We start from the raw sequence: 16,521 nt of genomic DNA, 5'->3' as shown, positions 1-16,521 counted from the left end.
CCTTGGAAAATCAGCTACACAGTCTGCAAGGCCTTTGTCTGCAGCTCAGTGGAGTACTGCTCTCCACGAAAGGCTGGCAACCCAGCTTCATATCACATCTATGTTGTCTGGATTTTATGGAATAAAACTCTTATGTTAAAATGATTGGCATCTCCCCTGATTAGGCTGAAGCATTAAGTCTGTTGCTCTCACATCGCAGGCATGTTGCTGATTTCACTGTTTTCTTCCATCTGTTCGACAACATTGCTCATTCTGCTCTTGCCCTCTCCAGCAACTCCAGGATGCAGGTGTTCTTACAGTCACCCCTTTCTGGTTGAATTTTCAAAATTCCAGCTGATTACATTCTTTTGTATTTCTTGCTTGTCCTGTCTGTGGAATATAACTATTGGAGGCTGTTCTGTCTCACTTTAACCTCTTGTACTTTTATTTATTTATTTATTATTATTATTTTAAACAGGGTCTGAGGTTCAGGGTGGGGCTGGAACACACACACACACACACACACACACACACACACACACCACTGGACTTTATTATTTCAGACAAACCACAGCAGTGACGCCATCTTTACGGCATTGCTTTTCTCTCCATACCAAGTGGGACAATAAGCAGGTATTTCCTCTTCCCCATGTTAATATGAAATGGCAAACTGCATCTTGATAGAAATACTTGTCAGTACGTACTTCTAAGATGATGAAAACAATTTAGAAAAGTAGTGCCTGGTGCTTCCCATAAATTTTTGCACTCGTATACGCTTGTGCAGATTATTTATTTGCAAGAAATTAACTTGTCACTATCTTCAGTGGGGTGAGCCTTAAGCTCTTCTAAAAAAAATCGACACAAATTGTAATATGGTTAAGTAAAGCTTACAAGCTCATTAAGGAACACCTGAAACAAAATGTTGAACGAGGAATCGCATGATACAAAGCAAAACGCATTTACCGTTGAGAAAATAGTCATAAACCCACTGTGAAAGAGAAGCAGGTAAAGCTTAACTTGATTGACGCCTTAGGGCCCCCCTGCGGTCGCCTTGCGGGCACCTTGAGACTACCTTGCGTCTGCCTTGAAAATTTTATGGCCGCCGCAGGGACGCCCTAAGGTCACCGTGCGACATCAAATCAAAGTGAGCCTTAAATTGACCAAGGTTGGAGGGAGCCGTGGTGCCAGCATGGCCGAAGTTGTAGGGAGACTCACTTCAATGGTTTTGCCTGTGCGATTCATTGATCTGCTGGGATTTGCATGCTTATCCTTGTTTCCGATTTTGGGTTATGTGACTGTAAGAAGTTTGAAGTGCATGTTACAGCAGAAGTACATGTGCAATGGAAAGTTTGAGCAATTGGACGGCTGCGTTTAGTCCTATGGTACATGCCAAGAGAATATTCCATTGTCTGGTCTGATGCTCCAGAACAAAGTACTGGAAATTCGCAACAACCTTGGAAGAACATGCAGTGACGAGGAAGTGGTCGATTTGCTGCAGCTACAGGCTGGCTGACATGCTGTAAGAATCATCACAGCCTCCACTACATGTAGGGATTAAATGCCAGTGTGGCAATATCTTCTATGCAGCACTTGAAGGAGGATTTTTGCCCGACTCTGCAGAGTACATAAAAGATCAAGTCTGCAATGCACATGAGACCAGCTTTCATCGGAAGATCTTGAAAAAGACCTTGGTTTTCAATCTTCCAAGGAGAGGTTAACACTGATCTTCCGTTTCATTGCTGTTGGTACAAATTGATTTAAGCTTACCTCGGAGAGAAAACCCAAATGTTCTCAGGCATTTGAGAATGTGAGCACGACTCATCAAATTCTGTGGTTCCACAACAGCAAGGTTTGGACGGTTTGCACACCTCTTTGTTGATTGGTTGGTGCACACTTTCAATCCACATGTCTCGGAGAAATCTTGCTGTAAAGGCTGTGCTTGTTTGCGTAATGCTGCAGCACACATTAATGGCATTTCAAAAAATCAGCAGAACCATAATATCATCTTTCTCCCTGAAAATGCTACGACACATCTTCAGCAACTTGATCATCGAGTTCTCAGAAACACCAAAGTACTTTGCACGAATAAATTCTTCAGCCGGTTCGCTTTTGCTGGAAAGGAACAAGAAGCTATTTGAAAGTTTTGGAAAAAATTATGTGGAGGTAGCCATTTATGACCGCCTATGTATCGGGGATGGCCTCCAAGCACTGCCTGAGCAGTGTCTTGAGATTACTACGGCTGACGTGCAGCGAACTGTCCAATGAGGATCATGTGCAACAAATATTCATGAAGAGCTCTCAGCTGGGCATCGACATGCTTCGTCTCGTGCTGCACCATCACTGCTCAAGAGATCCAGCAGCACCTTGACAGCCATTCAAGAAACATGATTATGGAAGGGCATCCCAAGGATCTGATGATTGTAGACTTTTTCCATCACTTATAGGAGGCCGAGGAAGAAAAGTGAATGGATAGGCATTCCATTAAGCCAACTGAAAGTAATTGTTTATCAAAATGCAGGATAGTTATATTTGTACCCAAGGAAGAGCCAATTCTGAAAGCACTTGGATTGCTGAAATCACAACCTTCATCATACATTTTGCAATGTTTTATACATTTTTTTTCCCATTGCTCCCAATGTTGTACTGTAAATTGCACTGTGTTAAAAATATCATATGCAGCCTAAAAGCCATATTCAAATGGTTACGGTCTTTATGGACAAGCTTCACTTCATCTGCTCGGCTGAGATGGAGAAGAACAATGCATTCATTATTTTATGATGCTTGGTATTATCATTGTATCAGTATGTGGTTACTGAGCCTCTCCCTATAGGCTTGGGGTAGGGTTTGTTTCTACAATTAGTGCCTCCAATTTTTAATGGGACCACAGAGTTTCTTAGACCCTGAGAAATATTAAACCACCATTCATTAGTTTTTTTTCTTTCTTTCTTTCTGCACTCCAAATTTCTAGGCTGCATCTCGGAACCAACTCTTTCAAAACAAAATTTTGCATCAATACTGGGAATAAAAAGGATGTGAGGTTGATGTAAAAAATTTTTTTTTTTTTACCTTAACCTAATTTTGAGGTCATGATTTAATTATAGATATTTTAACATTTTTCACCAAAATTCAATCGAGGCTTGTCCGATCGGAACTAAATTGCCCTCCCAATATAGTCTGGAGTAAGCCACAATTGCGCTTGATTTACACAATACCCCTTCTGAGTTAAAGGTCAAATGGCAATCTGAAAAGAATTTTTTTTTTTTGGCATCACTCTTTCACAATGTGGAATCTCATACTGCAAGGCTTGACCTTCCAAGATGTTTTGCACCATAATAGTCGACCTGCATTGAAGTTGTGCATCTGATGTTGATCAAGAACACTAATAAAATATTATTTTGGATTGTGACCTAATTAACAAAAAACTCTGGTGCTCCCGCCTCTCACCTTTCTCGGCCACGCTGTGGAAACCAAGGCATTTTGGATCATTGATATTTCCCACGGTGAGGTTGATATGAGTTTTTGGGACTCCAAAACACTTTTGGGTGGTCTCTCTGTCTTCTACAGTCTCCTCTCTGACCTCGCCCCCTGCTCCCTCTGCGATATGTACCCCCCCCCATATTTATGCAAGGTGCTCGAGGTCCGCCAGCAACCCCCTTCTAGTAAAACTAAAAAAATCAAGAATCACTGCTCACCTTCATTCTTTCATTTCTCTTTTTTCCTGCCTTGAGAACAAACTCCCATGCTCTCTTCAATCCCACTCTTCCCTCCAGGTCTCCAAAACACCTGTTCACCACCATCTCTTATCTTCCCTCATCCAAAACCACGATCTTTTCTACCCCCGTTAATCCGCTCCAAACCCACCTCCTTCAAATTCCCTGCTTTCCTTCCTGAAAGTCCCTGTCGTGTCCGTCTTGTTTACCCCGTGTACCCCACCCAATCCTTCACCGTTCTACAGATCTCCTCATGTCTTTCCCACTGTTTTGTCCTTCCCTCTCCCGCCCATCTTGTCTCCTGCTCCCCTTGTTATACGTTCTGTATGTTGGCTCTTATAAGAGCCTCGACATTGCATATATAAAAAAAAAATCCTTTTTGATCATAACTTGAAGAATTTTCCTCCGATTATTATCAATGATAATAGATTGGAGATTGGGACACATTTTCTTGATTTATACTCTTATCTCAAAATGTTGAAGGTCAAGGTTATATGGTGGTGTGATAATTTAGCCATCATTGGATCGTGGGCTAATGGTAAGTCACACGCAATCGCTTTGTGATTGCAGATATCTAGTTTATTTTGAGACAATATATATATATATATATATATATATATATATATATATATATATATATATATATATATATATATATATATATATATATATATATATATATATATATATATTGGTATTCAAACTGCCATATTTTTTGAAATGTCATCACACAGGAACTTTATTTTCACGTTTTTACTCCAAAGGTGATTCACTGTGTTGCTTGTAGCAAAGTAATATATTCCCGCTCACCCCATGCATGTGCAAAGTCAGCATTGCGACCCCAATTTATTGCATAAAGCAACAGGGTGGGCACTGGGAAATTGTGAAAAGTACAAATGGAAATTTGGATGCGTGGTGACATTTTTGTTTGAAGAAGCATAAAATGTATCAAATCTTGAATGAATCATCACTTTGCCATTGATGAAATGCATTTGTGAAATGTGTGGGAGGAACAACAAACTTGACAGCGCTTAAATATGTCTGCATCACCCCTTGCTATTGTCACAGTAAACAGAGCCTGAATAGATGTCAAAACATCATATAGTCAGTTGTATTTCTTGCAGCCTTCTTTATTATATCGAGTGATCTGATGACGACGGGAAGGTTTCAAAGCAATTCAGCATGAACACTGAAAGAAAAGAAAGAAAGAAAAAGATGTTGGCTTCGCGGTTAGGGTGGTGACTTGGGATCCCAGGGTCCTGAGTTCAAGCCCTGTTTTTCCGCTGAATTAACACCAGTGGGTTGACGCAGCCTGTCATCCTTCCGAGGTCTCGGCGAAATGAGTACCAGTGTAGCAGCCGAAAGACTGCACATCAAGGGAAGGGGTATCGACGGATTGATTAAATCTGGTATTGGTGTGGCCTCCTCCTGTGCCTTAATTCCTTGTAAAAAAAAAATATGTTCAAATATAATAAACAAACAAGACAACCAATCTTCTTCACACATTTTCCTTTCCATTTATGACTAACACACCACACACACGCACACACGCACACACACACACACACACACACACACACACACACACACACACACACACACACACACACACACACACACACACACACACACACACACACACACCTGCTGGCTGTGTCCCGCCGTTTTGTGATATCCCAGTGCTACTTTCCTTCATTCCTTCAATAACCCTCCTTTTCAACCTTGTCAATAGTTTGTCTTTGTTTGATGGAATTGAGGATTGAAAATGTTACCAGGACTGCAGAGAGAAATCCTCTCTCTCTCTTCTTCCAAAAGGCAGTGTGTTGGGCACACTCTTAGCTACATAAACGGTCTCTGATGGTCTGGAAAGTCCTCTTCCCTTTTGCAGATGACTCCATGCTGTTTTACGTGACGCATCTCACGGATGTGCGGACAGCAGATGTCACTCTCTGCTGATCTGGAAGTGATTAGATGTTCCTCTGATAAATGCAAGATGACCTTCATCCCTGTGTCATCTCTCACCCTGTCACCTTGAAAGGATTGTCAAATTAAACCACTTTTCGATGTTTCTGATCAGCCATTACCTCCTTCAGACCATCCCGAGAGCAAAATGGTTTTGGTTTGGGGGTTTATTGATTGATTGATTTATTTTTGCACGTATTTGTCGAATCTGCACCTGCCACTTCCACCTCACTGAAGCTAAGTTTTCCGAACTGGATTTGTCGTGTTCTTTTTTGTTATATCTTCATCTCTGTGTTGCTGTTTGTGTTTCCGTCCAATTTCCTGTGGTGAATCGTACCTTTTATTATGCTGGATTTATCGAATTTGTTTTTTCTTATTGTTCAAGGCCTACTCCTCGGATAGCCACTGTAAAAACAAAAAAAATCTGTGTCCCTTTTGTTACCGTGTTCCTCTTTTATCATCACTGCATCTCCAAACTGAATATTCATTGAATATAAACGTTTCTTCTTCTTCTTTAAAAGTATTTCAAATCTTTCACTTTCCTTATTTCTCCATCAGGAGTACCGTGTTCTTCTTCTTCTTCTTCTCCTGCATCGATTACTCCTCTTCACATGGATTATTTCCCAAAACTCTGACAGTGAAGCATTTGGTCCATCAACATTCCTTCCACGCCAACAGCACATCATTCTTCGTGCATTCAACAAAAATTATTACCTCTCCTCCCATGATCTTTATCGTTTTTCTTTGTCAAATTTGGGAATTTGGAATCTGCATCCCTCCACTTCATGTCCCTCCTTTCTGCATCCCTCCTCACTCCACCTTCTCAATGCTTCTGCTCACCCCATTACCTCAAAGCTTTCCTCTCACCCCATCCACTCAAACCTTACCCTTCACCCCACCCCCTAGAAGCCTCCCCCTCACACTGTCCCCACAAAGCCTCTCCTACACTCTCCCAATGCCTCCTCCTGTCCCTAAAGCATGAGTCGCATTTGCTCTACGGCTAGGATACGGCGGCCGTACCCCCCTGAATTGACAGAAACGTGCGGCGGCCACAGAGTTTCTGAGGTGGCCCTATGCCATATGGCTATCTTTTACAGGCCGTAGGGGTCTCCGTGGAATTAAAGCGTGGAGTTATAACTTTTTTCATTTCTACGTTGGCCGTAGCAATTCGACAAGCCGTAGCCATGACGTAGATGTGTTCCACGTCGACCGTATGTAGGGCGTACGGTGGGCTTGCGTTATTCGTGCGTTTTCCGTAGGCTCTTATCAATGAAAAATGAATTTTGCAAACCACCAAAAAATTAAGGCGCCCACACTATTTCCACATTCGCCTTAGGGCCCCCCTGCGGTCGCCTTGCGGGCACCTTGAGACTACCTTGCGTCTGCCTTGAAAATTTTATGGCCGCCGCAGGGACGCCCTAAGTTCACCGTGCGACATCAAATCAAAGACCGTACGGCACCCCCACGTTTTCGGTCTCCACAATTTCTAAATACCCCGTGCGACTCCCCGAAAAATAAAAACATATGTGACTGCTACATTGTGTGACCGTGGAAATACTGCGGCCACCCTATAATTGCTAGTGGCCGTAGATTTTTTTAGACCCTACGGCCGCCGAACCAAATGTGACTGAAGCATAACTGTATGGACCTCTAATGTCTGAGGTCTCTACTCCAACTTAACAGATCTCCCAATCCAGGCTGCTGCTGATGAACTGGATATAATCTGTTTAACAGAATCCTTCCTGCCACAGGATGTCCCTGAGTCCTTAATGTCTATCCCCGACTATTGTCTCCTCCAATTTGATAGGCCTCTTCAAAGTTGCACTTCACATTAAGAACTCATTTTCTCACTGCCATTGGACTAATTTCACACCTGCTAACCCCCAGCAATACCTTTGGCTGCAACTTTCCCTTTGCTCCCACCACTTGTTTGTCTGTGTTTTGTACCGTCCTCCAAACAGTGACGACTCAATCTACATTTTTGTCACCATGCAAATAGGCTTCATGCTGGTACCTCTCACCAGCCATGGCACTTCAACAAAAGGACTTCTGTGACTCCATCTGTGAACTTTTCTGCCTATAGAATCCAAGGCCAACTCCACACGTTTCTAACTGACTTCCTCTACTCTCGTAGTCAACGTGTGGCTCTCAACGGAACCCTTTCTTCTCCACTCCCTGTTAAAGCTGTGGAGTGCCCAATGCAGTGTTCTGGGCCCAGTCCAACTTCTAATCTTCATAAACGATCGTTCCGACTCTGGAAATAAATCTGCACCTTCTCCCGTGTCATCCTTCAGAAATGCAGGCAGCAGCCTCTTTTTGCTCTTCAGATCTTGATAAAATCACAAGCTGGTGAAACACTTGTGGAATGTCTTTCAATCCTTACTGTGCCTCTGCCTCTCTCATCCCAATCCCTCTCTCGCCCCAATCCCATCTCTCTCCCTCTCCCTCTCCCTCTCCCTCTCCCTCTCCCTCTCCCTCTCCCTCTCCCTCTCCCTCTCCCTCTCCCTCTCCCTCTCCCTCTCCCTCTCCCTCTCCCTCTCCCTCTCCCTCTCCCTCTGGACCACATGGCAAACACTTCCAACTACTTTGTCAACAGTCCTCTTGAGAAGGTTCTGTCACTCAAAGTCCTGGGTCTCTCTATCAGCCATGATCTTTCTTGGGCAAACTACATTTCGAAGTAAGCTTCCAAAGCCGGTCACCAACTTTGTATCCTGTGTCGTACAAATCTGAAGAAGGAGGAGAGAGGTACAAGACAAAAAAGTAGACTGCATTACACTGAGGGGCCACCAACCTGTCTGCAATGTGAGTAACAGGGCAAGATACTCAGGTTCGTCGTGGGAGATCCCAATGATTTGGGGGACATCGAGAAGGGCAAGGTGTGCATCTGGGGCACCTGCCCAAAGAGGAGAGCAGTACTCTATCAAGCTGCAAATGAAGGCCATTCAGGTTGTCAAAAGTTCTGATTGGCCAAGGAAAAAACCTTGCACGATGAATGATGCCCATTTGGAGGCCATCTTGGAAATATGGTCTGCTCAATGATTGTGGTTGATGCTGAGGCCCAAGGCCACCTCTCATGGTTCACTGACTTTTTCCACTCCTGTAGTCAGCCTCTTCAGAGTGGTTTATTTTGGAAATAGATGGGAGGGTTTGCCAGATGGTCCTTTTGAAGACATAGTGTGAGTGTGTGGGATTTTTTGGGGGTTGAAAGATACATTCCAAGTGTTGGTCCAGCTCTTGATTATATCAACATCTGCAGAGAAGGAAAAGGCTGCTGCCTGCCTTTCTGAATGATGAGAAATTATAGCAAAGGGTGGCATCATTAGCAAACAGATGGGTAGGACTTTCCAGGGAATCAGAAAGGTCATTGATTAAGATGAGGAGAAAGACTGGGCCTAGGGCACTGCCTTGGGGCACTCCAGCCTTGTTCGGGAGAGGAGATTAAAGGAGCCCATTAAGAGCTGCAGGCTGACTGTGGGAGTGTAGGAAGTCAGTGAACCATAAGAGGAGTCCTTGGATACCAAAAGCAGAGGGTTTGGAGATCAAGAAGGGGTGTTAGACTATCAAATGCTCAAGGTGCATCCAGAGAGATGGCCCTGATCTCATGTCTGAGATTGAAGGCTTCCTTCCATTGTTGGTACAGCAGAAGCAGCGTGTCCAGAGTAGAATGACTGGATCTGAAGCCAAACTACTGGTCTGAGATCAAGCTGTTGGATAAAAGGGTTAGGTTTTGAAAAGGGTAACGATTTGATGTCAACTGCAATGATAGATTCCATGACTTTGCTTAAAATTGGAAGCAGGCTCACAGGTTTGTAGTTAAAAGCAATCTGGTTTTGCACCATGTTTGTGTATTGCAGTGATGTTGGCTAATTTCCAGGCAGATGGAAATTGACCCAGAGAGAAGGAGAAGGTGAGTTGACTTGCAATGGGAAGGAGACTTGAGTAGGGGTGGGGGGATTGTCCTGTCTGCTGGCATCAGTATAGGATTGAACAAAATGGTGTATGCTAAAACGGTGCATTCAAACAGTATCGCAAAAACACCCGTCACTTTCAAACAGCACGTTCCATTTTTAAAAAGATTATAATTGGGGCTTCCCTTTGAGGTATGCGACATCGAACTGCGACTGCCACACTGTTTACCCACTCTGGAACTGGAGGTCTCCGCATCACACACTGCACTGAGTGCAAAAGAACGTGTGAACCGGAGAAAACGAACACCTCTCCAGCAGTCGGACTTTCCGCCAAGCCCAACCCCACAGTCAAAACTCGGAAACCCGGCTCAGGCTAAGAGACCCGAGAGTCCATCGTGCCCTCACTGCAATGCTTGTGAACACCCTGAGACGCCAGTGTTTTGTGCCTTTCTTTAAATTTCAGCACACCTTTTACAGCCAATATGCTGTAAGCCCCAGAATCTTTCACCCCGAGCCGAATCCCAAAATTCAAACCGTGGAATTGAACCCAGCAGCATCTCCAACCACCAAAGAAGTGCCCATCTGCACACTCCCTGACACTCCGGGCTCAAAACACAACACAAACACCACAGCCAACATAACCACCTCCAAACTACAGCACAACCACCTGTGGGAACTTATCACACAGCCCCATTATTTAGCACTTTATTAATGTTGGAATCTGGGTGAGAGAGGGAGGACAAACGAAGAGATGGTTACTGTCTGCGCAGGGTATTTTTACATATGCATGCCAAGTTTCAGGAAGTTTCGATAAAAACTGTAGGCTGTGAAACAAATGAAACAAAAATAGGAATGACGTCATAAAAATTGATATGACGTCATAGTGATGTATCATATGTGTGGTAATTCATCTCTGCTAATGCCCTGTTCGATTCCCGCAAACAGAATTCAAAAAGCTTGCCTAGTTTCAGAGATAATTTTTTAGGCGATTTCCATGAGCGGAGATATTTTGACGTCATAACTTTTTTTCTAGGAGGAATTTACAAAATCGGATTAGGTCAATCAAAGCTTGTGCTGGTGTTGCAAACCTGATGACTGTCTGTGCTTTCTCCTTTTAAAAGCTGATCTTCATGCAAGGAAGCAGCACATTCCATTTTTAATGAGTTTTGGTATAACCCAGCTGGGATTCTCTCCACCGACCTCCCAGACTCAGAGTGCTTGCTCCAACCATCACCCCCACCGGGTTTGGTCACTGTTGTCATTCACATGCAGCACAAGGCTGTGGGGTAGCATCATTGGCTGAGGACGTGGTGGTGCAGCTAATGCAATGCCCTCTGCTGGTTATGGCAAGAAGTTGGCCATAGTGCAGGGGATAGCTCGCTTCGTCTTTGCGAAGGACACCGTTGGGATCTTTGACGTCCACGAGACAGGACGCCCATTCGAGGGACGACGTACACATTGATGAACCGCCCTGCCTGTGAAACACCAGGATGACAGTTTATAGCTAGCTTTGGATTCGAACCCAGGAGAGACAGCTTCGAGGTGAGTGTTAGCCCACTGAGTTTGGTTAAACATCACATTATCGTGACCCGATACAGCCGTATTTATTGCAATACAAAAGCTTTTGCAATGTCCAATTCTGCTCTCTGATGCTATTCACAAAATGAAGTTGCCGGAATGTATTATTTTTGGATTGATGACATTCCCTGTACATCGTTATGCTGGTAAAACGTTTTTCCTCAATGCCTTTCATTGCATGCCATTGCGGTGTTGGAATAACCTGGTTCAAGTTAATACTCCTATGACTTGATTTCAATGGTTATTTTTTTTTCTGAGTGGTCGTATTGTGATGGATTTTGCAGCACAATACAAATACTTCACAGACTAAGTTAAGTCCTGTCTGCCAATAATATTTTTGTCCATTTTGTGTCATATCAAAAACTTGTTTGCATTAGTTGGAGTGGATTGGAGAGATTGTGCTTCGTGCGTGTGGGGTTCTTCTTTTTATTTTTGTACATAATGCCTTATTACACTAAGAATAATGGAAGTTATCGACATGTACTTTGCGATGAAGTACCGGAAATGAATAAATGAAATAAAATAAATGCAAAAATATTTACTTCCACATCTGCTTTTAATTTACGATGAAGACAGTTGGAGGAAAGCAACTTGTGCACTGCAATATTTTATTACAGCGCGTGCGCTGTATACAATTGCACCAAGTTTGAAATGTCCCCGGCGTCGTCTACCACGTCTCTGGTGGGTCCGGTGTCCCCCCCCCCCACATGTGCCTCAAGACAGCCAATGACGGCCGTCCGGTAGATGCAGTGCGTCACCTCGACGGAAATACCCGAGTATTTCAATGGAAATTTGTGAAACTAATGTGTTATATATGTGAAAACCATTTAATTTACTGCTTGGCGGAAAAAAACGAAGAAACGCGCCCCTCTCATTTACGAACGAACGAAAGACGTCACTTCTGCCCACCATCGCATTTCGCGCCGAATGCTGAAAGCTAAGTTCTTATGCCATCATTCTTTTGCGGCTCCCTGCCACGCTGTATCGAACGATTTCATTCCTTCTGTTATATATAAAGGTGCTTATCACAATAATAACAAGATTTTTACATTTCAAATATTAAGTACGCTTTTTTATTGTTTTTCAACTGAAAAAGCATAAATTGCATATTTTAACATTAGTGTACTCATTTTCTTCACCACACGTGCTGTATTGAAGGATTTCACTTGTTTTGATAAGAAAAGGTTTTTTTTTGAAATAAGAAAACCATTGCATCGAGAAAAAACTCTCTCATGGTTCTCTTGTTTCAAAAAAACATTTCTTTAAAAAAAAAAGATTTCTTACCAAATTATTTTTGGCAGTAAACCTGCAGGTGTTGTGGAAGTTGCTGCCTGCCAACGAATTGTTTTTAAATAAAATAACTTGTCAATTTTTGGTTCAGATGAAAGGTTGGCTGGGGTGCCACAGTGTTTACTGATTGTTGTAATTGATAAAATAAGAATTATATCGATAACGAGGTAAAAAGTTATGATGGGACGAGCATTTTGACAAGCTTATTGAAAAATATACATCTGGATACTTTACTTTTCCAGCACAGGGCACAGAAGTTGTGTGTGGAGTCGATACTTGTCCGTGAAACGTTCATAGGCAGGGCACACCCATTTGCAGAGGATATAAATCCACCATGTGATACATGATACAGTCTAAACGTTATCCTTTACAGACATGGATTTTTAAAAGTTTGTGATCATTTGAACCAATTTTCTTTTCTATGGTTGTCATTTAAAAGCTAGATGTTATGGTATTTGTAAGCATTAGTAAATGCCTGAAAATTAACGATTGAAATTGACGGTTACATGTTATAAGTTTTGTGTAGCACACATCGGTAAATTGTAATATAAACTGCTTGATATAATGAGCTAATTTTGACTGTAGACGAGATGGCATTATTGTATTGTAAACTGCTTGGTGAGATTCGTGCTGGAACGTTCTCAGACGAAACATCCAGTATAGATTAGAATCGTATTGTCTGGAAGGCACGGGATTGTTCTGTGATATGACAAACTTATGGGAGGGAGACGGGTGACATGTGACAAGACGTGTGTATCCATCGTCCCCTTGCTCAATTTAACTCTGATCAGTGAACGAGGTGTTAATGTCCAGAGTAGTTGTTAACACATGGAGCCGATTATAATCAGGTTGATTCAAGCTCATCAAGATTGTATATCGGGAATCCTTTGAGCTCTTGAATCATCCTGGGCAGGTCAGCGTACGAGACAGAGACAGAGACAGAGACAGAGACAGAGACAGAGACAGAGACAGAGACCGAGACCGAGACCGAGACCGAGACCGAGACCGAGACCGAGACCGAGACCGAGACCGAGACCGAGACCGAGACCGAGACCGAGACCGAGACCGAGACCGAGACCGAGACCGAGAGAACGACCACAGGACTCGATTGTTCGACAGCCCCGGAGGATTAAATGAACACGCGTGAGTTGTGTCGGCAGGGACCACTGGGTGTAAATAACAATACGGGAATCGTTGGACATTGTGTGTAATGGTGAACATCCTCATTTGACTTTGTATCTGTTTATTTGAAATACAAGTTTCAAAAAACGTTATCCTGTTGTGGTCATTGTTGCGTCACTCAGAAGTCACCGACCCCTACTGACAAAGATCCATTTGAGTGGTAGCCGACCGGTACGATCCTTCAGACACGTGAAGTGCAAACCTTGGATTGCAGTCGTTCGAGTACGCGCTGGGTTCGGCACCACGAACAGCATACGTACATCAAAGGTGCGTGTACCCCCGACAATGTTCACTTTCTAATCCAAACGTTTGTATTGTACATTCCGTGAAGTTGGATATAATGATGATCTTCCTACACATTTGTACAATAAATGCATGCCCTGGATGAGGCAACAGATGCAAAGCAGAAGTTAGTTATTTTTAAAAAAATGAAGATCTGGTGGGATATATTTTTTGAATTTCATTTTACATAAAAATGTCAACACCAGGATTATATGCATAAACATACTGGTATCTAATTAAAGCACAACTAATAGGTTTTCTAACAGTGGCCTTCCTTCTCAATTCTACTTCATCTTTAACATATGTACTTTAAGATTCCAAATTCTGAAATTAAAAAAAATTATCTGGGTGTGAATTGAAAGTATGGCCCCAATGTGTACCCCTTTGTGAAAAATCCAACATTACAGGTAGAGTGAGCATGTGATGCACTGCATCGAGATACCTGCACATGTTTATTCACTTTTAATTTATGATTTGAGCTGACACACTGAACAAATTACATCTTCCTGCCCTAACCTACAGAGGGCGTTGCATCAGACAACTCGCCACACTTTCAGCCAATGAAGTTACCCCACAGCCTTGTGCTACATACAAAAGAAGATTTATGATTTGCCATCGGTTTCTAAATTGGCAATTCAATGTAACACAGCATCGACGTTGCATAATCGTTTTTAGCTCATCTTGTATGTCGTTCTGCGGAGCTTGTGGGATGGCGTGTCGTCAGTCCGTAAACACTTGCAACTTTTCCGAAACTGCTTGTAACCAAACTTGGCTGAAATGATATTTGGTATGTTGCAACTCAAGTTTGTTCACTGCATTAAAAAAAAAAAAAACATTTGGATGAAACTTCACCGCAACCTTCATCACCCATGACGTACCAAAGTTTTTTTTTTCACTGCATTAATAAAATCAGGGCTACAACATTGATTGGTTCATTGGTATATTTTGCTGATCCCATCCCACGACTTCCTCCTCAATATCATTATTCTACCACGTGAGCACCCAGGGGTATTGCCCCTATTTTTCAAAATTAGCATCCAACCTGCACACAACTCGGTGGCAGCTTCTTGGGGCATCATCTTCCAGAGGTTACAAGCTAGATCTGAGGTTCTGTAATGGCATTTGATCATTAGATTGGGGTCAGTCCATGACCCAATGTTGGTTTGGTCTCTCATCTGCTGGCATGTGTTGGTCGACGGCATAGACCCCATAATGTTTAGAAACAACACGTACAACACTCTATGGCACTGATGACATTTTAAGATGGAGCAACACTTTGTCCAGAAATCATAATATTTAAAAAACTTTTTATTTGTTTTAATCATACATGAAAGCCATCATTGTAAAGTCCATCACATTCCAATCGCAGCAACTCAAAAATTCATGAACTCTTGGCACCCAAAGGTGAGAACTCCTTCGTGAATATGCGATACTCCCACAACTACTCGTATAATGGGTCCAATGAACCCCACCGTTTGGGGTGGGCCGTGGGGGAAGTTTGGCCCAAGTGTCTCACGAACATCACCCTCGCCAGATAATAGTCGTGGCAGCAGAAACAGTTGCATGGATTGGGCAAAAGACTGGCAGATGGAATTTAACCGGAGCAAGTGTAAGGTGTTGGGGATGGGAAAGAACAATGAAAATAGAGATTACAGGATGTAAGGGGTAATTTTGGAGCGTGTCACACAGGAGAAGGATCTGGGGATGGTCATAGATACGGGAGGTAAGTAGGCAACATTGTGCCAGGCAGCTATAGGTGGAGCAAATAGGGTTTTAGGTTGTATTCGGAGGGAGATCAATTATAAATCAAAAGAGGTGGTGTTAACATTGTACAGGAATTTAGTGAGGGCCACATCTAGAATAGTGTGTGCAGTTCTGGTCACCACAGTTCCGGAAGGACATCGATGCCATAGAGAAGGTTCAGCATAGGGCTACTAGATTGATTCCGGGCCGAGCTCGACTCAGCTATGAGGAGCGGTTGAAGGAGACAGGGCTTTATTCACAAGAAAGGAGGTGGTTATGAGGAGATATGATGGAGATGTTTCAGATAATGAAAGGTAGAGATAAAATAAGTGCAGATTAATTATTCAACAGAGTAGACAATGATAGAACCAGAGGCCATGGCCTGAGAGTAAAGAGGAGGAGAGTTAAGACGGTAGCAAGACTGGGGACTTTTATTCAGAGAGTAGTTAATGCATGGAATGGTCTCTCTGGAAAAGTAGTGGCAGCAGAAAAAAGTACATAAGTTTAAATTAGAATTAGGTAGGTACCTGGAAGTTATGGATATAGAGGGGTATGAGGATATTGATAGAACTTTTCGGTAGCTTGAGCATTGATGGTTGATTGTGTACGGAGTGCTGTTGGTGGGGGTCTTGTTAAGGGGGGTTGTGTGGTTGATGTGTGTTCTTAACCAAGCCCATGCCCCTCTCCGGGGGGGGGGGGGGAAAAAGAAAAGAAAAGAGAAATAATTAAAAAATAACAAAAAAATTTCTTTCATTAATTCAAATGATTTTGGGTTGGTGTGGTGTTCGCGCATGCATGTTGAGCTGAATGGCCTCCAACTGTGTTGGATTTCCTTGTTGTCCTTGTTGAACCAGAAGGTCAGGCCTGCTGAGCTGATTTCGACAGGA

At 42.9% G+C, this 16,521-nt stretch overlaps 1 long non-coding RNA gene across 1 annotated transcript; it reads left to right on the top strand.

Moving 5' to 3' along the window:
* The first annotated feature begins 4,377 nt into the window (after positions 1-4,377).
* LOC147014167 (uncharacterized) lies at positions 4,378-16,297 on the top strand. Its single transcript, XR_015050669.1, has 3 exons — positions 4,378-11,101; positions 13,732-13,876; positions 14,414-16,297. It is a non-coding gene; the product is annotated as an uncharacterized LOC147014167 (long non-coding RNA).
* The last annotated feature ends 224 nt before the right edge of the window (positions 16,298-16,521 follow it).

The sequence above is a fragment of the Eptatretus burgeri genome, chromosome 13 (genome assembly GCF_056783735.1).
Source record: "Eptatretus burgeri isolate ZD-2024b chromosome 13, Ebu_testis_v1, whole genome shotgun sequence".
NCBI classification, from domain to species: Eukaryota; Metazoa; Chordata; class Myxini; order Myxiniformes; family Myxinidae; genus Eptatretus; species Eptatretus burgeri.
The sequence above is the reverse complement of the archived record's forward strand: the minus strand, read 5'-3'. Positions and strand labels throughout refer to the sequence as shown.